The sequence below is a fragment of the Mytilus galloprovincialis genome, chromosome 4, assembly GCF_965363235.1.
Source record: "Mytilus galloprovincialis chromosome 4, xbMytGall1.hap1.1, whole genome shotgun sequence".
NCBI lineage: Eukaryota > Metazoa > Mollusca > Bivalvia > Mytilida > Mytilidae > Mytilus > Mytilus galloprovincialis.
The window spans coordinates 39,455,016-39,479,768 of NC_134841.1; the positions used below are offsets into that span (position 1 = coordinate 39,455,016).

General features: G+C 31.8%; 3 long non-coding RNA genes across 8 annotated transcripts; all 3 read right to left on the reverse strand.

The window, feature by feature from the left end:
- Positions 1 to 5,676: 5,676 nt before the first annotated feature.
- On the reverse strand, positions 5,677 to 7,834 carry LOC143072111 (uncharacterized). The gene is made up of 2 exons (XR_012977046.1): positions 6,175 to 7,834; positions 5,677 to 6,142 (listed from the first exon to the last, which is right to left on the reverse strand). It is a non-coding gene; the product is annotated as an uncharacterized LOC143072111 (long non-coding RNA).
- A 4,458-nt stretch (positions 7,835 to 12,292) lies between these two features.
- Positions 12,293 to 19,838, reverse strand: LOC143072112 (uncharacterized). Of its 6 annotated transcripts, XR_012977047.1 has the most exons (16): positions 19,761 to 19,838; positions 19,320 to 19,393; positions 18,891 to 18,964; positions 18,477 to 18,543; positions 18,050 to 18,123; positions 17,621 to 17,694; positions 17,192 to 17,265; positions 16,751 to 16,824; positions 16,310 to 16,383; positions 15,881 to 15,954; positions 15,467 to 15,533; positions 15,040 to 15,113; positions 14,611 to 14,684; positions 14,197 to 14,263; positions 13,773 to 13,843; positions 12,293 to 13,031 (listed from the first exon to the last, which is right to left on the reverse strand). It is a non-coding gene; the product is annotated as an uncharacterized LOC143072112 (long non-coding RNA). The 6 variants fall into 6 exon arrangements; XR_012977050.1 differs by lacking the exon at positions 18,477 to 18,543; XR_012977048.1 differs by lacking the exon at positions 15,881 to 15,954.
- A 360-nt stretch (positions 19,839 to 20,198) lies between these two features.
- LOC143072114 (uncharacterized) lies at positions 20,199 to 23,297 on the reverse strand. Its single transcript, XR_012977053.1, has 8 exons — positions 23,226 to 23,297; positions 22,799 to 22,872; positions 22,371 to 22,444; positions 21,942 to 22,015; positions 21,513 to 21,586; positions 21,072 to 21,145; positions 20,631 to 20,704; positions 20,199 to 20,275 (listed from the first exon to the last, which is right to left on the reverse strand). It is a non-coding gene; the product is annotated as an uncharacterized LOC143072114 (long non-coding RNA).
- Between the last annotated feature and the right edge of the window lie 1,456 nt (positions 23,298 to 24,753).

Genomic DNA, 24,753 nt, shown 5'->3' on the forward strand with positions numbered 1-24,753 from the left:
CTGCTCACCAACGAGGAGGAAAAGGTGGGATTTCGAGCAGCATAAATCCGTTTTATTATGTACAAGCACTAAATCTTAGAAATATAGACATATAAATGTTAAAATGTTAAAACATGCGCTTTGCTGTCAATAAGACAAAATGATTTCTTTTTGTTGGGTTTCAATTCTAAGACATCCATAGTGTTGTGAACGTCATCTCTTGACTTTCATGTCTTTTCAATAAGTATTGATTCTTAAATTCATCAATTCACAACATACTTATTTCATAGGTGTAGCAGTTAGTCTTCTGTTGATTTTTTCTTTACCACTATGCTGATAATCTGTTTATGTTCACAGTTACTGTTGAATGTTCGTCAGTTTGTATTCTGCCTTTGCAATCCTTATGCCCGCGTCACACTGTCCCGATTTTTATATACGATGGACACCCGAATGCGAAAATTGCAAGTTCGTACGAAGTTGGTCCCGATCTCGTTAAAATACAAAAAGTGACCGAAGCAAGTACGATGAATAACGAAGTCTATATGATGGTGCCGAAATTATATACGATAGCAAAAGATAGACATACGAAGGTTAACCAAAGACGGGTATTTAAGCTTCATATCTCAGCCGAAGCCTACACGATGGATCACGAAGGCTACACGATGGATTACGATGATGGCGCGATGGCCATACGATGTCTAAAAGATACGAACAGAATTTCGACAACATATCGTTTCTGTACAAGCCTGCCTGGCATGCATGGCGGGAAATCGATCTTTTTGTCTAATTCTTATAAAACTAAGTTTATTATCCCCACGCCTACTACATGTAAGTTGCGTGTAGATAAAATTGTTTTGGACACTCTAGAACCAAAATCCTCAAAACTTGGTATGGTGTTACTCGTTAAGAATATCTTAAGCGCTATTGACTTTAAAGTTCAAAGGTCAAGGTCACAGTGGCAGTTGTAATACAAGGCAATATCACTCTTGTGGACACTCTAAAACCAATATGCTTCAAAAGATTTTAACCCCATTTGGTATATTGTTCCTCCTTGTAATGATCTGACATTTTTTACGTTCAAGGCCTAAGGTCAAGGTCATGCAGATGGACTTGTTTTTTCTCCTTGAAATAGCATAATACATAGGAAATTGGTTGCTCATTTTTTTACCTGCTGGTTCTAAAGACAATATTAAAGGTATTTCCAGTTACTGAATGTTTTGATTGATTTCTAAAAAAATAGTTTATGTATCAAATATGCATATTCAATTTACCATTTTCTGCATGTGTCACATACAAATATAGTGTCCATATTTGTACCCAATATGTTACATACGAGGGGATGCCACGCTCGGCATTGCCTTGTTTGAACTGTAAAATGTGTGCACTAGTCTGAATAATCACCCATAATTATGCCCATGTTTACTGATCTATCTTAAAGGTAAGGTAATGGGTTCTTTGATCCCTTTTATTCAAAAAGAGCTCTTTCCAGGAGAATATCATAATAATATAGACAAAAGGAAGGATTGGGGAAAGCAACAAATGCGGCAAAATATGACATATAGAAAACAAAATGGTTATGGAGTAAACATTCGTGTGACAACAACTCAGACGATACATCAAAAAAATCAGAATAATGAAGAAAAAGTTGGTTTCCCTATATACGTGTACCTGCAGTGTTGGTGTACGAGGCGCGTTTATGATTTTCATTATGTTACTTGATATGAAAAATTGACAAAAAATAATATTTTACTTGTAAAAGTAAATCCTGAGCCTGTAATAGCTGCTCTTCTTGTTCCATTTGAATTAATAGAAACAACGCTGTCGCCTTTCTTGTTCTCATAGAATCATATGATATGAGCTCCATGTTTTGTGAACGTCTTTCTTAACTGTCGTATTAGACTGACCAGTGCATATCGCGCATGGCACTTTAAATGTATTTTAGCGCGAAAATTAACTTACATTTAGCTGGATTTATTGCCGTCGTAGTTCCATCTTGTCGCCTTCTTACTTTTATTCGATGGCAACACGACGGGATTGCGAGGTCTTCACGAAGTCGTGTTGCCATCGTAAGACCTTCGGGTATCTTCGTGATTCATTCGTGTATACATCGTAATGTCAAAACTACCCGATGGAAACCGGCGATGGAATTTAAACACGAATGCAATACGATTTGCAAAGATGCATTCCCGGTGACATTACGATGGTGAGGATGGTGATACGAACCCTCAACATCGGACGCACCTTCGGGGATTTTTTAACATGTTAAAAAATTTAGAACCCTTCCCGAAGTTGTCCCCGAAGGCTATAAAAAGTGGCCGATGGTTCTACGATGGTTAAAGATGGCACTACGAATAGACCGATCTGGATACGATCAGTCCCGATTTTGAAAATTTCCATTATCGTGTTGCCATCGGCGTAAACTGAAATCAGGACAGTGTGACGCGGGCATTAACAGTTCATCTCCAAGACATATCCGCAGACTTCAGTTTTCTATCAATATGGAAAATAAATCCATCGTATATTAATGAAGTTACATGTGTGCCTTAATTTTTTTTAATTAGCATTCAACAAATTAACAAAGATTACCTGTAAATGAATGTGCGCAAACGTAAAACTTTTTAATCCTCAAATGCGCGCAAACGTAGTGCGCCCATTCAGACAACGGTGTGGTATTAGAATGACTTACTAAAATTGAAATTGTGAAATATTTTGGACGTCAAGAAAAGGACTGGTTCATGTGACCTCCATATCCAAATAATTAGAATAACCGCTGTGGCGAATTCCAAAGGGGGATCCAGGGGTGGGAACCCCTCTTTTTTATGATCAATGTTTTTAAATGGGGACATATGATAGGACTCCCTCCTTTTAACAATAGTAAAATCCGACTCTGTAGAGTGTTGTCAATTGAAAGATATGGCAAATTCCCCTCTACACTTGTATTTATTTCACTCGCTTGGTCAAATCTGAAAGTTCTTTTCAAATTCTATAGGGAATTAAATATTTAATGGTTGAAATCATTAATTATTGTTTACTTAAATAATTTTTCAACAATTTTACATTTTCCAATCACTCAATATGATACTCGTTGCTTCAGCCTGTTGCTGTTGAAATCCGGCATTTGAATTTAAAATCCCGTTAAAATGCATAACACTGGGTGCCATATTCTGTGCGTGTCTGTCACACGTCAGGAGCCTGTAATTAAGTGGTTGTCGTTTGTTGCTGTGTTACATTTAGTTTTCGTTCATTATTTTGTACATAAATCAGGCCTTTAGTTTTCTCATTTTTCTTTTCGGAGTCATTTACAGCTGACTATGCGATATCGATTTTGTACGTTGTCGAAGGCCGTACTATGACCTATAATAGTTTATTTCTGTGTCATTTTGGTACCTTGTGGAGAGTTGTCTCATTGGCAATCATATCCCTTTTTATGTAATATTGGTAGAACGTAAAAAGTAGATATTTAGGCTATGCTACTATGGTCTTAGTACAGATTGAAATACTTTTTGAAAAAGGTCATGATGTGAATCAAATTCAGGGAATATTTCCCCATTACCCTGACTATAATACCTAATGACAGTTCTTCAGAAAATAGAATGTACCGATGAATGGAAAGCCTATTACAGAATATTAGTTCCTTTAAATCATCTTCAAAAGCATAGGATCAAAGATTATTTTAGTACATAAATCATATTTGTATATTGACTGTCTCTCTGATATCTTTCGTCCCTCTTTTAAAGCCCTTCTAAACAATTTCAAGATTAAGGAGTGCTGTACAATAGATCGTTGGAACTGATGTCAGACTTGAAAAACTGTGCATGACCAAAACTTTCATAATTGTTCAGATTTTGAAAAGGAAAAACAAACTGAAGGTCTATACAAAACAAAATTGAATAGTCAATTTCAAAACCTATTGTTCTATTTCATTCTGGTCATTTTATATTATTGGATGCAGCCAGAGTGTCCGGAGAGAACCATCGACCCTCGGTAGGAAATATGACAATCATTGTCTATCGACCCCTCACTCAAGATTGGAGTCGACCGGGATTTGAACTCGAATTCTCAGTGTTGACAGGCTAGCACTATGTATGAGAGTCATAACATATGAACATATATTATACCTCATTTTCTTTTCTCTTCCAAAGTTTTAGGCTTTTTTCTGTTGGATTGAAATAGGAAATCAAATTGGAAATGTCGTTTAACGCTGTGATTTCAATGACTAAAATATGTACACAAACGCAATGTAGGCCGTTAAAGTATACATGTGCATTATTTTCATGAAATTTGATAAAAGTTACAAATCATCATGTTTTAGGCTATGATTTTATAGAACTGAAATATTTTGTTGAAGCATGAAATCATAAATATGTTTGATATGGATGTTTGATCTCTGAATTATTTCAGTCTCGCCTGCCATCATTTGTGTTTGCAATGTTAGTAAATTGTTCTCTTGTACACTCAATGCAGCCGAGGTCACATAAAGAATTTTGGAACTTTGATAAGACCGCGGGTCATTAATCAATATGAAAAATGAATATCCGGAGGTCTTACGGATAGGTCTACATGCAAGATGGCAATGCTAATTTTTGAAATAATAATTTTCTTCAACTGTTTTGGAGACGTAGCGAATGAAAAGTTTATCTATCGAAAATATTTCTGAAAGGTTATAAACACTCACATAACATTACGTTTTATACTGCAACTAGTTGTGTATATTTTTAAATATAGTACCACAGCTATATTTTGTACAATGTCAATTTCATCATGGAACACTTTTTTCCACAGTTTGGGGTTCATTAAGAGATGAAAATAAGTCTGAAATCTGTGTTACAATTCAGAAAGCTATAATTTATTTATTCAAGTTGCAGTATAAAAACAGTATTATGTAAATGTCAGAAAAATATCAACTTTTTTGTACTCGGCGCAAAACTGGGGAAGGGCATAGTAGAACCTCGCCCTTCTCCAGTTTCTCAGACTCATACAAAAAAGATGATATATTTCGGACATTGACCTAATATATAAATGATTAAAAAGGTTCTGTTTTAACCCCTAAAACCAACAAACATTGTAAAGTGGTTCAAAGAACAATGCCCCCTATTTGGGATCAATTGATAATTTCGGCCAGGTTTGTTTACATGTAGATGATATTTTGCTGCTTAGTTTATCTCTGTAATCGTATGCAAAAATTGCATAAAACATCTTTAAGGGCAATTCCTATGAGTGGGCAATTGATGATTTTGTTCGAGTTTTTACTTATTTGTAGATCATTTTTACAAACTTATTTGTATCATATTCAACTAAAGATTTAAAATGTGGGAACAATTGATTTTAAGGCTCAAAAACTCCAAACGAAATAATCCACTTTTTTTCTTCTGAAAAGTACGTATGAGATAGATCATTTTGGTCAGTCAGATACTTTGAAGACCCATTGTCGACCTTTGGTTGCTTTTTGTTCTCTGGTTGGGTTGTATCTTTGACACATTCCCTATTACTATTTTCAATTTTATCTAGTTTTATAGATCATAGATGACGAAAACCTGATTTTAGCCCTGTGTGCTATTCTAAGCAAAAGTTACCATGTTTGTCGATGTATAAAATGTATATATATTATCCATGTATACCATTTTTAAATACTGTACCTATTCATTGAAATTAGGTGTCAATCTTAATAACAATGTCTGAGAAAACAACCAAACAAAGTTTGCAGGCAAGCAATGTAAACTCTTTATTAGCATTCTTTATTATATATTCTAAATAAACAATGTGAATGATACTATTTACTACAATATATAAAATTTTTAAACCTTTTTAAAATCAAACAACAGGTTTCGGAACACACATGTATCATATGAGAATAAAAGCACTATCTTTTGGTTATCTGAATATCATCTAAAGTATTAAATGTACATTAAAAATGTCAGCAACATAATAAAAAAATATTTTCATGTATTTGACTTAAATTCAGTCCAGAAAAGAAGTTACTTACTAAAAAGTTCCATCTTTTAACAGTTATGCTTAATATGCATTCTATCAGCCCACTTATAAACTTTTGCATTTTTTCGATTTAAGCTCAAGTTATTTAATCTACACTACACACAAAATATACTTTTCCACTGCTCAAAAAGGCTCGAGCCAAATATGAACAACTCACATAATCTTAGTTTGCCTTGGTTGTATAATAAATAATCAAAAGTTTGCCTTGGTTGTATAATAAATAATCACAAATTCAATAAATCATTATTATTACAATCATATATAATTCAACATCATACAATTCCTATGAATACATTATCCTAAATACATCAAAACCACTTAAATGCACCCCTGCGGTATATTGAAACCCCTATAAAAGACCTCTCATTAAAAAAATTCTAGCTTTTCTAACTCCTTTACATAGTAACAATACTCCAATAAGTAGTTTGTATGTATTTAACATGATGGAAAAGATGTTTTGAAAATTTTACTTAGCCATGGTATTTTGATCCCCGCCAATGCGGTATATTGAACCCCCCACTATAGACCTCTCATTTTAAAAAATCTAGCCGTTATAACTCTTGAACATAGTAATTATATTCCAATAAGCAGTTTGTATGTATTTTACTTGCTTGAAAAGATGTTTTGAAAATTTTACTTAGCCATGGTATTTTGACCCCCTGGGGTATATTTAACCCCTACTATAGACCTCTCATTTCAAAAATTCTAGCTATACTAACTCCTTAACATAGAAATAATACTCCAATAAGTAGGTTGTATGTAGTTAACATGATGAAAAAGATGTTTTGAAAATTTTACTTTGCCATTGTATATTGACCCCCCTACCATGGTATTTTGAACCCCCTACTATAGAATTTGGATTTCAAATAATCTAGCTGTTATTGGAATATACTTACTATGTTAAAGAGTGATAACAGCTAGATTATTTGAAATCCAAATTCTGTAGATAACTCTTTAACATAGTAATAACTCTTTAACATAGTAATTATATTCCAATAAGTAGTTTGTATGTATTTTACTTGCTTGAAAAGATGTTTTGAAAATTTTACTTTGCCATGGTATTTTGACCCCCTGCGGTATATTGAACCCCCTACTATAGACCTCTCATTTCAAAAATTCTAGCTATTGTAACTCTTTAACATAGTAAAAATACTCCAATAAGTATAACATAGTGATATTACTCCAATAAGTAGTTTGTATGTATTTAACATGATGGAAAAGATATTTTGAAAATTATACTTTACCATTGTATTTTGACATTTACCATGGTATATTGAACTACTATAGACCTTGGATTTCAAAAAATCTAGCTGTTATAACTATTTAACATAGTAATTGTATTCCAATAAGTAGTTTGTATGCATTTTACTTGCTTGAAAAGATGTTTTGAAAATTTTACTTAGCCATGGTAGTTTTACCCCCTCCCCTTTTGTGATATATTGAATCCCCAACTTTAGAACTCTCATTTCAAAAATTCTAGCTATACTTAATCCTTAACATTGATAATACTCCAATAAAACTACAGATATAATGAATAATAGAGATGTGCGGTTTTGTACATATACCAGGGGGAAACTTGATGCAAAGCATTATTATTTACTGTTTTATTGCGTTTAATAGAAAAAGAGGGTTTAATAGAAAAAGGGTACTTTTTGCAAATAAACCAAGATTTTTATAGAAAATCTACAGCCTTTAAAAGCTATTTTGAAAATTTTACTGTGCCATGGTATTTTGACCCCCTCTCATGGTATGTTGAACCCCCCTACTATAGACCTTTGATTTCAAAAACTCTAGCTGTTATAACTCTTTACAATGACTTGACTGTTAGTGTTGCTCTCCATCAATTGCAACTCATTCAAAATTTTGACCAAATTGCAATTTGTTTTATTAAACCAAATTGTTCAACTGGTCAGAATATTGAACAAATTGTTCAGTCAAAATCCTATAAGACTAACTCCACTTAAATGATGTTGTGACAAAATTAGTTTATCAGTTTGTATAGTTATATTATAGTCATTTCCATGCTGAAGAGGAACTGTTTATTTTGAATTGCTATAATAGTTATCAAAGGTACCAGTATTATAATTGTGTACGCCAGACGCGCGTTTCGTCTACATAAGACTCATCAGTGACGCTCATATCAAAATATTTATAAAGCCAAACAAGTACAAAGTTGAAGAGCATTGAGGATCCAAAATTCCAAAAAGTTGTGCCAAAATACGGCTAAGGTAATCTATGCCTGGAATAAGAAAATCCTTAGTTTTTTCAAAAATTTAAAGTTTGGGAAACAGGAAATTTATAAAAATGACCACATTATTGATATTCAGGTCAACACCGAAGTGTTGACTACTGGGCTGGTGATACCCTCGGGGACGAAACGTCCACCAGCAGTGGCATCGACCCAGTGGTGTAAATAGTTATCAAAGGTACCAGTATTATAATTGTGTTTTCTATAAAATTGTCCAAACTCAGCTTTCATATAGTTTTTCTTTCTAAAAGTATACAAAAACACGTATGTATAAACACATATTTTACTGAATATGAAATGTTTTAATTCACATAATGTCTGATTCTTATAAATATAGAATACTTTTAGAAAGAAAAAACTATATGAAAGCTAAGTTTGGACAATTCAATAGCAATTCAAAATAAACAGTTCCCCTTCAGCATGGAAATGAATATAATATAACTATACAAACTGATAAACTAATTTTGTCACAACATCATTAAAGTGGAGTTAAAGTCTTATAGGGTTGTAAGTATGTTTTATTTTATCACCTTGCACTTTCATGACTTGGCTGTGGTTTTCTACAGCAGATGGTTCAAATTTCTGACCAGTTGAACAATTTGATTTTATAAAACAAATTGCAATTTGGTCAAAATTTTGAATGAGTTGCAATTGGTGGAGAGCAACACTAACAGTCAAGTCACTGTAAAATATTAATTATATTCCAATAAGTAGTTTGTATGTATTTTACTTGCTTGAAAAGATGTTTTAAAAAATTTACTTAGCCATGGTATTTTGACCCCTCTGCATTTACATTTAATCCCTCACTATAGACCTCTCATTTCAAAATTTCTAGCTACCGGTATACTTACTCCTTATTATAGTAATAATACTCAAATAAGTAGTTTGTATGTATTTAACATGATAGAAAAGATGTTTTGAAAATTTTACTTTGCCATTGTATTTTGACCCCACTGCAGTATATTGAACCCCCATCTTCTCCCAGACTACAGACTACTCATTTCAAAAATTTAGCTTTACTTACTCCTTAACATAAAACGTAAAAACGTAAAAATACTCCAATAAGTAGTTTGTATGTATTTAACATGATGGAAAAGATATTTTGATAATTTACTTTGCCATTGTATCTTGACCCCCTACCATGGTATATTGAACCCCCTACTATACACCTTGGATTTCAAAAAGCTGTTATAACTCTTTAACATAGTCATGATAGTTATTATATTATTTGAAATCCAAATTCTGTAGAAAACTCTTTTACATAGTAATTATATTCCGATAGTAATTATATTCCAATAAGTAGTTTGTATGTATTTTACTTGCTTGAAAAGATGTTTTGAAAATTTTACTTAGCCATGGTATTTTGATCCCCTGTGGTATATTAAACCCCCTCCTACAGACTTTGGATTTCAAAAAATCTAGCTGTTATCACTGTTTAACATAGTAATAATATTCCGATAAGAAGTTTGTATGTATTTAACTTGCTTGAAAAGATGTTTTGAAAATTTTACTTAGCCATGGTATTTTGATCCCCTGTGGTATATTAAACCCCCTCCTTACAGAACTTGGAATTCAAAAAATCTAGCTGTAATAACTCTTTAACATAGTAATTATATTACAATAAGTAGTTTGTATGTATTGTTTTTGCTTGAAAAGATGTTTTGAAAAATTTACTTAGCCATGGTATTTTGAACCCCCTGCGGTATATTGAATCCCCTACTATAGACCTTGGATTTCAAAAAATCTAGCTGTTTGAACTCTTTAACATAGTAATCATATTACAATCAGTAGTTTGTATGTATTTAACTTACTTGAAAAGATTTTTTGAACATTTTACTTAGCCATTGGATTTTGACCCCCCACTATAGACCTCTCATTTCAAACATTCTAGCTTTACTAACTCCTTAACATAGTAATAATACTCCAATAAGCAGTTTATATGTATTTAACATGATGGAAAAGATGTTTTGAAAATTTTACTTTGCCATACCTTGGATTTCAAAAAATCTAGCTGTTATAACTCTTTAACATAGTAATAATATTCATGGTATTTTGACCCACCCCCCCCCCACCTTTGCAGTATATTGAACCCCCCACTATAGACCTCTCATTTCAAAAATTCTAGCTATACTAACCCCTTAACATAGTTATAATACTCCAACAAACTACTTATTCAACATAGTTATAATACTCCAATAAGTAGTTTGTATGTATTTTACTCTTGAAAAATGTTTTGAAAGTTTTACTTTGCCATGGTACTTTGACCCCCTGTAGTATATTGAACCCCCTACTAAAAACCTCCAATTAAAAAAAATGATAGCCAACAAATTGTAAATTAGATTATCTGCAATACTATTTATCAAAAACAGGGGGGTTAAAAATACCATATGGGAAAAATGACCCTGGGGTAACTTTTTAAGGGGTTCAAAATACCATATGACACCGGTCAGGAACAACAGCATTTGCATGTGATTTGATGCATATTTTTCTACTTCTAAAAAGAATCTAGAGGCCACATTATGTATGGAATTGGTACAAGAATGTTTTACACCCTTAGCCTTTTCATATTCTATTTGAGGAAAAAACAAACTTTCATATAAGTTTATAAATACGTTGAAACAAACACCTCCAAAAGGTTTATGCTTGGCTATTACCATCCCTAATGCTTTATTTGCTGAATATGCAATGGCTTTTGCAGTTATAGTCTAAATGCTCATTTAAAACTTGACAATTACAATTAACAAATACATCTGATCTAGGTATAGATGGTGGTCAAACTTTTTACCATAACACTTTGTTTGTAAGAATGTCTTCATATCATGAAGATAAAGCATTTAAAAAAAAGTTGTTGCACTTGTCATAGTTTGTCATAATAACATCAGCATATAATAAATTTCAGTTTTTTTTTTTTCACCAATTTCTATTTGGCAGTCTAAGAACTCAAGAAATGAAACTAAATTATTAATATAGAAGACATCCTTGTTTCGAGCCACAGTTTACATCAATCCACTCTGTGAAATGATTATTTATTCCTAAAAACATAACACATTTGTAAAAATGTACTTAATAGAATAATAAAAAGTCTGGACAACACCAATTATATTTAGTTAATACCATAACATCGTTTTCCAAAGTGTTGCAAGCCTTTTAAAAAATTAATAAAGCCACAAAATGTTGATTCAGGAAGTGATTTTCTATCAAATTAGTAAGAGTAGATAATTGTTCTATTGTACTACAAACAGTTCCTAAGCTAGAGCATTGTTATCCTTTATCCACCAAGCTAATCTATCAGTCAGTATATTACAGTATTATAAGTAAGACACTGATGCAGGGGAGACCCTTTATAACAAAGAGGATCTCTCGCATCTTACATGTTAAATTTAGGAACCTGATTCATAATACATCAATATTATTTATAGAACATCAACAGGATCCATTATATACTAAACTATACAACACTGTCTAATTGATAAATGGATTATATAACCCTGTTAACCATCAGTGATTTTGCAGATCCATTTAACCAAACATTTTTATGAAGCAGAAATTTATATTTAGAAATTTGTTTTCACTTGTGCTAAAATTTAGAACCAAAAATTAAATCAAGTTTTTCAAATTTTTAATTTCCATTCATCAAACGGTGTTGAATACAATTTAATTCTGATACAATCAATTTCCAAAATCGATTTAAAAAATTATAAATTATAAAGTTTAAATATTTTATATTCACAGTTCAAATGTTCATGCACTTATATTTTTTCTTTTTCAATGACAATAAATTACCAAATGTATATCATTTCAGAATTACATTGACATTCCCTTTAAATGACAAAACCATATCCTGAAGACAAAGAAACTACAGATTCCTCCATAGAAAAAACAAGAAACACACCAATAAGAACAACCTCAATAACTCCTAAACCCACAATGTTAAATGTTAGTGAAGAGTATACCATGCAAGCGAAATGTACTTCTGAAATGATATTTCCTTAGTCCACAACAAAACTTTTCAGATATAAATTCTGGGGTGCATGAACTAAACCATAAGTTAGTCAATTATAAATTTAAAATTGATTTCTTTTGAATTTTTAATTTGAAATATATTTAACCAAATTTTTTTAACTACATATACATTTTTGTTATTATCTTACAAAAGCAATGATAGATACAACAGGAAAAATATTTCACCAAATTTGAATTTATTTGGGTGTTCTGATTCCTTATTCAAAAGATGATACAGAATATTTACAGAATATTCTATATAAACTCATCATTTATACCAGAATTAAAAATTTGTAGATATGATAACATGTCAAATTTGAATATTTTTTTCTAATTCCGGAATTTAAAGATAGTATGAAGAGCTGCATTTATTGCAACCAACACTATTGTTCAATTGATCTTTTGGCTATATATCATTAAATATTTTCATTTCAAATTTCAAAACTTGAAATTACTGGTCAAACTAAATTGTCTGATGTATATATCTGGAACAGAAATGATAAAAATTTCAATATGAATATCTAAATAAAATCTTGTTGTTCCAATTACTTTTAATAAGTAAATATCTAAATTGACAATCAGAAACTACTTGTGAATATTAAAAAAGAGGTTTACAATACCAGTAAATTCTTAATTATGCATGTTATATCTTTGTCCACATATCGAGGGCACTTGGCAAATTATCATCTGATATATTAAACATAAATGAATTTTATTATCTAAAGAATTAAACTGTCTCATCACAACTCTATTTAACATCTTCTGCTGCCATGCTGCACCTTCTACAACTCAAACATCTCATAAGTTGCATCTGTAAACAAAAACAATCAATTCAGAAATTAATGTGATGCATGTTTTTATATGTCAATTTCGAAATTAGAGACAAGTTATAATATTTAAAATTACTTTACATTCTTATTACAGTTATTAATTAAATAAAAGAAAATATGTTGGACAAATTTGTTATAGCATTTCAAACTGTTGTTCAAGGGGAAAACTGTAGGTAGGTCTAGTATAGAATTTTAATATAAGTTTAAACCCTTAAAAGTTCAGGGCACATTATTACATGTAAATGTTGAAAATATGCTGCAAACCCCTATTTTTATTACCTTTGAATAAAATAGTGCATATAAACTTTCTGTTCTTAGATATAATTTTCATGAAACTTCACATTAAAATTGGCAGCTTTAGCCACAAAGGGAGTTCCTATGGTAAATTGCATTATCTTTATTTTCAGAATTGCAATCTAAAAAAACAATTAGTGAATTTAATCTTTTAATTAGCATGTCCACGTTACATTAAAACATAAAGTTTGCTCTTTGTTGAGGACTGCTTTTAACATTTTATGATTTGAGCGTCACTGATGAGTCTTTTGTAGACCACACGCGCGTCTGGCGTTAATATTAAATTTTAATCCAGGTATCAATGATGAGTTTATTTACAAGTCCCATTTTAACATGAAGAATCTTTTTTTCAAATTGTTCAGGAAAACAACTTATTTTATTGCCTATCAAATATAAACATAAACTTAAGCAAACTGTAATGTACATACATGTGGCCAGTCCTATAATCATGAGTCCATCTTCATCTGTCGAGGAGGGCAACATATACTAGATGCTGTATCTGTAACAAAAACTATCAATTAATATAACCTTAAAATAGAGGGTATTTGCCGTTTCAATTTTTCAGAATTTAATCTTTTAATTAGCATGTCAACGTTACATCAAAACCTAAAGTTTGCTCTTTGCAGAGATCTGCTTTTAACAATTTCTGATTCGAGTGTCACTCAGATGAATCTTTTGTAGACTAAAGGCGCGTCTGGCATAAATATGAAACTTTAATCCAGGTATCTATGATGAGTTTATTTACAAGTCCCATTTTAACATGAAGCATCTTTTTATCAAATTGTTCAGGATAAAAACTAATTTTATTGCCTATCAAATATAAACAAACTAAGCAAACTGTAATTTACATACATGTGGCCAGTCCTATAATCATGAGTCTTCATCTGTCGAGGAGGGCAACATATACTAGATGCTGTATCTGTAACAAAAACTATCAATTAATATCACCTTAAAATAGAGGCTATTTGCCGTTTCAATATTTCAGAATTCAATCTTTTAATAAGCATGTCAACGTTACATCAAAATCTAAAGTTTGCTCTTTGCAGAGATCTGCTTTTAACATTTTATGATTCAAGTGTCACTGATGAGTCTTTTGTAGACTTAACACGCGTAAATATTAAATTTTAATCCAGGTCTCTATGATGAGTTTATTTACAAGTCCCATTTTAACATGAAGCATCTTTTTGTCAAATTGTTCAGGAAAAAAACTAATTCCATTGCCTATCAAATATAAACATAAACTTAAGCAAACTGTAATGTACTTACATGTGGCCAGTCCTATACTGATGAGTCTTCATTCTTCATCTGTCGAGGAGGGCAACATATACTAGATGCTGTGTCTGTAACAAAAACTATCAATTAATATCACCTTTAAATAGAGGCTATTTGCTGTTTCAAGTTTTCAGAATTTAATCTTTGAATTAGCGTGTCAACGTTACATTAAAACCTAAAGCTTGCTCTTTGCAGAGGACTGCTTTTAACATTTTTTGATTTGAGCGTCAATGACGAGTCTTTTGTAGACGAAACATGCGTCTGGCGTAAATATTAAATTTTAATTCAGGTATCTATGATGAGTTTAATTTACAAGTCCCATTTTAACATGAAGCATCTTTTTGTCAAATTGTTGAGGAAAAAAACTAATTCCATTGCCTATCAAATATAAACATAAACTTAAGCAAACTGTAATGTACTTACATGTGGCCAGTCCTATACTGATGAGTCTTCATTCTTCATCTGTCGAGGAGGGCAACATATACTAGATGCTGTATCTGTAACAAAAACTATCAATTAATATCACCTTTAAATAGAGGCTATTTGCTGTTTCAAGTTTTCAGAATTTAATCTTTGAATTAGCATGTCAAGGTTACATTAAAACCTAAAGTTTGCTCTTTGCAGAGATCTGCTTTTAACAATTTCTGATTCGAGTGTCACTCAGATGAATCTTTTGTAGACTAAAGGCGCGTCTGGCATAAATATGAAACTTTAATCCAGGTATCTATGATGAGTTTATTTACAAGTCCCATTTTAACATGAAGCATCTTTTTATCAAATTGTTCAGGATAAAAACTAATTTTATTGCCTATCAAATATAAACAAACTAAGCAAACTGTAATTTACATACATGTGGCCAGTCCTATAATCATGAGTCTTCATCTGTCGAGGAGGGCAACATATACTAGATGCTGTATCTGTAACAAAAACTATCAATTAATATCACCTTAAAATAGAGGCTATTTGCCGTTTCAATATTTCAGAATTCAATCTTTTAATAAGCATGTCAACGTTACATCAAAATCTAAAGTTTGCTCTTTGCAGAGATCTGCTTTTAACATTTTATGATTCAAGTGTCACTGATGAGTCTTTTGTAGACTTAACACGCGTAAATATTAAATTTTAATCCAGGTCTCTATGATGAGTTTATTTACAAGTCCCATTTTAACATGAAGCATCTTTTTGTCAAATTGTTCAGGAAAAAAACTAATTCCATTGCCTATCAAATATAAACATAAACTTAAGCAAACTGTAATGTACTTACATGTGGCCAGTCCTATACTGATGAGTCTTCATTCTTCATCTGTCGAGGAGGGCAACATATACTAGATGCTGTGTCTGTAACAAAAACTATCAATTAATATCACCTTTAAATAGAGGCTATTTGCTGTTTCAAGTTTTCAGAATTTAATCTTTGAATTAGCGTGTCAACGTTACATTAAAACCTAAAGCTTGCTCTTTGCAGAGGACTGCTTTTAACATTTTTTGATTTGAGCGTCAATGACGAGTCTTTTGTAGACGAAACATGCGTCTGGCGTAAATATTAAATTTTAATTCAGGTATCTATGATGAGTTTAATTTACAAGTCCCATTTTAACATGAAGCATCTTTTTGTCAAATTGTTGAGGAAAAAAACTAATTCCATTGCCTATCAAATATAAACATAAACTTAAGCAAACTGTAATGTACTTACATGTGGCCAGTCCTATACTGATGAGTCTTCATTCTTCATCTGTCGAGGAGGGCAACATATACTAGATGCTGTATCTGTAACAAAAACTATCAATTAATATCACCTTTAAATAGAGGCTATTTGCTGTTTCAAGTTTTCAGAATTTAATCTTTGAATTAGCATGTCAAGGTTACATTAAAACCTAAAGCTTGCTCTTTGCAGAGGACTGCTTTTAACATTTTTTGATTTGAGCGTCACTGATGAGTCTTTTGTAGACGAAACATGCGTCTGGCGTAAATATTAAATTTTATATTATATTTTAATTCAGGTATCTATGATGAGTTTAATTTACAAGTCCCATTTTAACATGAAGCATCTTTTTGTCAAATTGTTGAGGAAAAAAACTAATTCCATTGCCTATCAAATATAAACATAAACTTAAGCAAACTGTAATGTACTTACATGTGGCCAGTCCTATACTGATGAGTCTTCATTCTTCATCTGTCGAGGAGGGCAACATATACTAGATGCTGTGTCTGTAACAAAAACTATCAATTAATATCACCTTTAAATAGAGGCTATTTGCTGTTTCAAGTTTTCAGAATTTAATCTTTGAATTAGCGCGTCAAGGTTACATTAAAACCTAAAGCTTGCTCTTTGCAGAGGACTGCTTTTAACATTTTTTGATTTGAGCGTCACTGATGAGTCTTTTGTAGACGAAACATGCGTCTGGCGTAAATATTAAATTTTATATTATATTTTAATTCAGGTATCTATGATGAGTTTAATTTACAAGTCCCATTTTAACATGAAGCATCTTTTTGTCAAATTGTTGAGGAAAAAAACTAATTCCATTGCCTATCAAATATAAACATAAACTTAAGCAAACTGTAATGTACTTACATGTGGCCAGTCCTATACTGATGAGTCTTCATTCTTCATCTGTCGAGGAGGGCAACATATACTAGATGCTGTGTCTGTAACAAAAACTATCAATTAATATCACCTTTAAATAGAGGCTATTTGCTGTTTCAAGTTTTCAGAATTTAATCTTTGAATTAGCGTGTCAACGTTACATTAAAACCTAAAGCTTGCTCTTTGCAGAGGACTGCTTTTAACATTTTTTGATTTGAGCGTCAATGACGAGTCTTTTGTAGACGAAACATGCGTCTGGCGTAAATATTAAATTTTAATTCAGGTATCTATGATGAGTTAAATTTACAAGTCCCATTTTAACATGAAACATCTTTTTGTCAAATTGTTGAGGAAAAAAACTAATTCCATTGCCTATCAAATATAAACATAAACTTAAGCAAACTGTAATGTACTTACATGTGGCCAGTCCTATACTGATGACTCTTCATTCTTCATGTGTCGAGGAGGGCAACATATACTAGATGCTGTATCTGTAACAAAAACTATCAATTAATATCACCTTTAAATACAGGCTATTTGCTGTTTCAAGTTTTCAGAATTTAATCTTTGAATTAGCGCGTCAAGGTTACATGAAAACCTAAAGCTTGCTCTTTGCAGAGGACTGCTTTTAACATTTTTTGATTTGAGCTTCACTGATGAGTCTTTTGTAGACGAAACATGCGTCTGGCGTAAATATTAAATTTTAATTCAGGTATCTATGATGAGTTTAATTTACAAGTCCCATTTTAACATGAAGCATCTTTTTGTCAAATTGGTGAGGAAAAAAACTAATTCCATTGCCTATCAAATATAAACATAAACTTACGCAAACTGTAATGTACTTACATGTGGCCAGTCCTATACTGATGAGTCTTCATTCTTCATCTGTCGAGGAGGGCAACATATACTAGATGCTGTATCTGTAACAAAAACTATCAATTAATATCACCTTTAAATAGAGGCTTTTTGCTGTTTCAAGTTTTCAGAATTTAATCTTTGAATTAGCATGTCAAGGTTACATTAAAACCTAAAGTTTGCTCTTTGCAGAGATCTGCTTTTAACAATTTCTGATTCGAGTGTCACTCAGATGAATCTTTTGTAGACTAAAGGCGCGTCTGGCATAAATATGAAACTTTAATCCAGGTATCTATGATGAGTTTATTTACAAGTCCCATTTTAACATGAAGCATCTTTTTATCAAATTGTTCAGGATAAAAACTAATTTTATTGCCTATCAAATATAAACAAACTAAGCAAACTGTAATTTACATACATGTGGCCAGTCCTATAATCATGAGTCTTCATCTGTCGAGGAGGGCAACATATACTAGATGCTGTATCTGTAACAAAAACTATCAATTAATATCACCTTAAAATAGAGGCTATTTGCCGTTTCAATATTTCAGAATTCAATCTTTTAATAAGCATGTCAACGTTACATCAAAATCTAAAGTTTGCTCTTTGCAGAGATCTGCTTTTAACATTTTATGATTCAAGTGTCACTGATGAGTCTTTTGTAGACTTAACACGCGTAAATATTAAATTTTAATCCAGGTCTCTATGATGAGTTTATTTACAAGTCCCATTTTAACATGAAGCATCTTTTTGTCAAATTGTTCAGGAAAAAAACTAATTCCATTGCCTATCAAATATAAACATAAACTTAAGCAAACTGTAATGTACTTACATGTGGCCAGTCCTATACTGATGAGTCTTCATTCTTCATCTGTCGAGGAGGGCAACATATACTAGATGCTGTGTCTGTAACAAAAACTATCAATTAATATCACCTTTAAATAGAGGCTATTTGCTGTTTCAAGTTTTCAGAATTTAATCTTTGAATTAGCGTGTCAACGTTACATTAAAACCTAAAGCTTGCTCTTTGCAGAGGACTGCTTTTAACATTTTTTGATTTGAGCGTCAATGACGAGTCTTTTGTAGACGAAACATGCGTCTGGCGTAAATATTAAATTTTAATTCAGGTATCTATGATGAGTTTAATTTACAAGTCCCATTTTAACATGAAGCATCTTTTTGTCAAATTGTTGAGGAAAAAAACTAATTCCATTGCCTATCAAATATAAACATAAACTTAAGCAAACTGTAATGTACTTACATGTGGCCAGTCCTATACTGATGAGTCTTCATTCTTCATCTGTCGAGGAGGGCAACATATACTAGATGCTGTATCTGTAACAAAAACTATCAATTAATATCACCTTTAAATAGAGGCTATTTGCTGTTTCAAGTTTTCAGAATTTAATCTTTGAATTAGCATGTCAAGGTTACATTAAAACCTAAAGCTTGCTCTTTGCAGAGGACTGCTTTTAACATTTTTTGATTTGAGCGTCACTGATGAGTCTTTTGTAGACGAAACATGCGTCTGGCGTAAATATTAAATTTTATATTATATTTTAATTCAGGTATCTATGATGAGTTTAATTTACAAGTCCCATTTTAACATGAAGCATCTTTTTGTCAAATTGTTGAGGAAAAAAACTAATTCCATTGCCTATCAAATATAAACATAAACTTAAGCAAACTGTAATGTACTTACATGTGGCCAGTCCTATACTGATGAGTCTTCATTCTTCATCTGTCGAGGAGGGCAACATATACTAGATGCTGTGTCTGTAACAAAAACTATCAATTAATATCACCTTTAAATAGCGGCTATTTGCTGTTTCAAGTTTTCAGAATTTAATCTTTGAATTAGCGCGTCAAGGTTACATTAAAACCTAAAGCTTGCTCTTTGCAGAGGACTGCTTTTAACATTTTTTGATTTGAGCGTCACTGATGAGTCTTTTGTAGACGAAACATGCGTCTGGCGTAAATATTAAATTTTATATTATATTTTAATTCAGGTATCTATGATGAGTTTAATTTACAAGTCCCATTTTAACATGAAGCATCTTTTTGTCAAATTGTTGAGGAAAAAAACTAATTCCATTGCCTATCAAATATAAACATAAACTTAAGCAAACTGTAATGTACTTACATGTGGCCAGTCCTATACTGATGAGTCTTCATTCTTCATCTGTCGAGGAGGGCAACATATACTAGATGCTGTGTCTGTAACAAAAACTATCAATTAATATCACCTTTAAATAGAGGCTATTTGCTGTTTCAAGTTTTCAGAATTTAATCTTTGAATTAGCGTGTCAACGTTACATTAAAACCTAAAGCTTGCTCTTTGCAGAGGACTGCTTTTAACATTTTTTGATTTGAGCGTCAATGACGAGTCTTTTGTAGACGAAACATGCGTCTGGCGTAAATATTAAATTTTAATTCAGGTATCTATGATGAGTTTAATTTACAAGTCCCATTTTAACATGAAGCATCTTTTTGTCAAATTGTTGAGGAAAAAAACTAATTCCATTGCCTATCAAATATAAACATAAACTTAAGCAAACTGTAATGTACTTACATGTGGCCAGTCCTATACTGATGAGTCTTCATTCTTCATCTGTCGAGGAGGGCAACATATACTAGATGCTGTATCTGTAACAAAAACTATCAATTAATATCACCTTTAAATAGAGGCTATTTGCTGTTTCAAGTTTTCAGAATTTAATCTTTGAATTAGCATGTCAAGGTTACATTAAAACCTAAAGCTTGCTCTTTGCAGAGGACTGCTTTTAACATTTTTTGATTTGAGCGTCACTGATGAGTCTTTTGTAGACGAAACATGCGTCTGGCGTAAATATTAAATTTTATATTATATTTTAATTCAGGTATCTATGATGAGTTTAATTTACAAGTCCCATTTTAACATGAAGCATCTTTTTGTCAAATTGTTGAGGAAAAAAACTAATTCCATTGCCTATCAAATATAAACATAAACTTAAGCAAACTGTAATGTACTTACATGTGGCCAGTCCTATACTGATGAGTCTTCATTCTTCATCTGTCGAGGAGGGCAACATATACTAGATGCTGTGTCTGTAACAAAAACTATCAATTAATATCACCTTTAAATAGCGGCTATTTGCTGTTTCAAGTTTTCAGAATTTAATCTTTGAATTAGCGCGTCAAGGTTACATTAAAACCTAAAGCTTGCTCTTTGCAGAGGACTGCTTTTAACATTTTTTGATTTGAGCGTCACTGATGAGTCTTTTGTAGACGAAACATGCGTCTGGCGTAAATATTAAATTTTATATTATATTTTAATTCAGGTATCTATGATGAGTTTAATTTACAAGTCCCATTTTAACATGAAGCATCTTTTTGTCAAATTGTTGAGGAAAAAAACTAATTCCATTGCCTATCAAATATAAACATAAACTTAAGCAAACTGTAATGTACTTACATGTGGCCAGTCCTATACTGATGAGTCTTCATTCTTCATCTGTCGAGGAGGGCAACATATACTAGATGCTGTGTCTGTAACAAAAACTATCAATTAATATCACCTTTAAATAGAGGCTATTTGCTGTTTCAAGTTTTCAGAATTTAATCTTTGAATTAGCGTGTCAACGTTACATTAAAACCTAAAGCTTGCTCTTTGCAGAGGACTGCTTTTAACATTTTTTGATTTGAGCGTCAATGACGAGTCTTTTGTAGACGAAACATGCGTCTGGCGTAAATATTAAATTTTAATTCAGGTATCTATGATGAGTTAAATTTACAAGTCCCATTTTAACATGAAACATCTTTTTGTCAAATTGTTGAGGAAAAAAACTAATTCCATTGCCTATCAAATATAAACATAAACTTAAGCAAACTGTAATGTACTTACATGTGGCCAGTCCTATACTGATGACTCTTCATTCTTCATGTGTCGAGGAGGGCAACATATACTAGATGCTGTATCTGTAACAAAAACTATCAATTAATATCACCTTTAAATACAGGCTATTTGCTGTTTCAAGTTTTCAGAATTTAATCTTTGAATTAGCGCGTCAAGGTTACATGAAAACCTAAAGCTTGCTCTTTGCAGAGGACTGCTTTTAACATTTTTTGATTTGAGCTTCACTGATGAGTCTTTTGTAGACGAAACATGCGTCTGGCGTAAATATTAAATTTTAATTCAGGTATCTATGATGAGTTTAATTTACAAGTCCCATTTTAACATGAAGCATCTTTTTGTCAAATTGGTGAGGAAAAAAACTAATTCCATTGCCTATCAAATATAAACATAAACTTACGCAAACTGTAATGTACTTACATGTGGCCAGTCCTATACTGATGAGTCTTCATTCTTCATCTGTCGAGGAGGGCAACATATACTAGATGCTGTATCTGTAACAAAAACTATCAATTAATATCACCTTTAAATAGAGGCTTTTTGCTGTTGCAAGTTTTCAGAATTTAATCTTTGAATTAGCGTGTCAACGTTACATTAAAACCTGAAGCTTGCTCTTTGCAGAGGACTGCTTTTAACTTTATTTGATTTGAGCGTCACTGATGAGTCTTTTGTAGACGAAACATGCGTATGGCGTAAATATTAAGTTTTAATTCAGGTATCTATGATGAGTTTAATTTACAAGTTCCATTTTAACATGAAGCATCTTTTTGTCAAATTGTTGAGGAAAAAACTAATTCCATTGCCTATCAAATATAAACATAAACTTAAGCAAACTGTAATGTACTTACATGTGGCCAGTCCTATACTGATGAGTCTTCATTCTTCATCTGTCGAGGAGGGCAACATATACTAGATGCTGTATCTGTAACAAAAACTATCAATTATAACACCTTTAAATAGAGGCTATTTGCTGTTTCAAGTTTTCAGAATTTAATATTTGAATTAGCGTGTCAACGTTACATTAAAACCTAAAGCTTGCTCTTTGCAGAGGACTGCTTTTAACATTTTTTTAATTGGGCGTCACTGATGAGTCTTTTGTAGACAAAACATGCGTCTGGCGTAAATATTAAATTTTATTTCAGGTATCTATGATGAGTTTATTTACAAGTCTCATTTTAACATGAAGCATCTTTTTGTCAAATTGTTGAGGAAAAAAACTAATTCCATTGCCTATCAAATATTAACATAAACTTAAGCAAACTGTAATGTACTTACATGTGGCCAGTCCTATACGCATGAGTCTTCATCTGTCGAGGAGGGCAACATATACTAGATGCTGTATCTGTAACAAAAACTATCAATTAATATCACCTTTAAATAGAGGCTATTTGACGTTTCAATATTTCAGAATTCAATCTTTTAATAAGCATGTCAACGTTACATCAAAACCTAAAGTTTGCTCTTTGCAGAGATCTGCTTTTAACATTTTATGATTCAAGCGTCACTGATGAGTCTTTTCTAGATGTAACGCGCGTCTGGCGTAAATATTGAACTTTAATCCAGGTATCTATGATGAGTTTATTTACAAGTCCCATTTTAACATGAAGCACTCATTAAATTCATCAATGATATATCAAAATCTTAAGTTTGCTCTCTGCAGAGATATGCTTTTAGATTTTAACATGAGGCATCTTTTTGTCAAACGGTTCAAATAAAACCTATTGTATTGCCTTGCAAACATGAACATAGTTTTCAGATAAACTGTAATGAACAAATACATACATGTTGACTCTTTCTGCCATGAATCCATCTTCTTCCGTCTAGGAGGGCAACATATATTAAAGAAAAGGCGGTCTTTTCAACAAAATTTATAAATGGATATCAGCTTTAAAAAGACACTATTTGCTGTTTCAATTTTCAGATTTTTTTATTTTTGAAATTTGTGGAAAAAGAGCCAATTATGAAAATCTATTTTGGTGCACCAGCCATTATAGCCTTGCTATCAAATGTAAAGATATTGGTAAATATCAAAATGAAATTTTCTATACCCTTTAATGGGCAAACTCATTTATACTCTGGAGAAACTATAAGTCTTGAGTCAAAGTCAATCCAATGTTTTAATGCATGAACATTAATCAATGCTATTATCAAAAACATGATTTCATCATAACACATCAATAACGAGGTCAATAATGAATATGTTTTTTGAAGGAGCTAGTTTCAGTGGTCCCTAGTCCCATTCAACTTGGATATTTTGTCTAAAGTCTTCAGTCCAGGTGCAGTGTTTGTGTCTTCAGTCCAGTTGTGTCTCCAGTCCAGGTGCAGTGTTTGTGCAACATATAGTATCTACAGAGTAGAGATGAGTAAAATTTTCCTCACAAGTTAGTAAAATATATTACATTTTAAAATAGGGTCAATGACCTAGGATACACCTAGAAGTTAAGTGTGCTTATAGGGAGGGATCCATGCTGTTACAATGTTTTGTTAAAAGAAATGGCATCCAACATCATAACCAGTTTTTTTTTTTAAATGAAAAAGTTATCTTTAATTGATGTAAGCATGGCTATGGTTACTGTTATTTTGAAAAAAAGTTTTGAATTTCTTTAATTTATGTTATCATTTTAAAGAAATGCTGAAAAAAAATGGTCATCAAAATTTTGTATGAAGAAACAAGAGAAGGCATACACATAAATTAGCTCATTGAAAATAAATATAATTAAGAATAATTCTAACTAGTTTTAAATGCTTTAAATTGGGCATCTCCTTTAAAACAACATAATTAACTTTTTTCTAATCTTTGTAA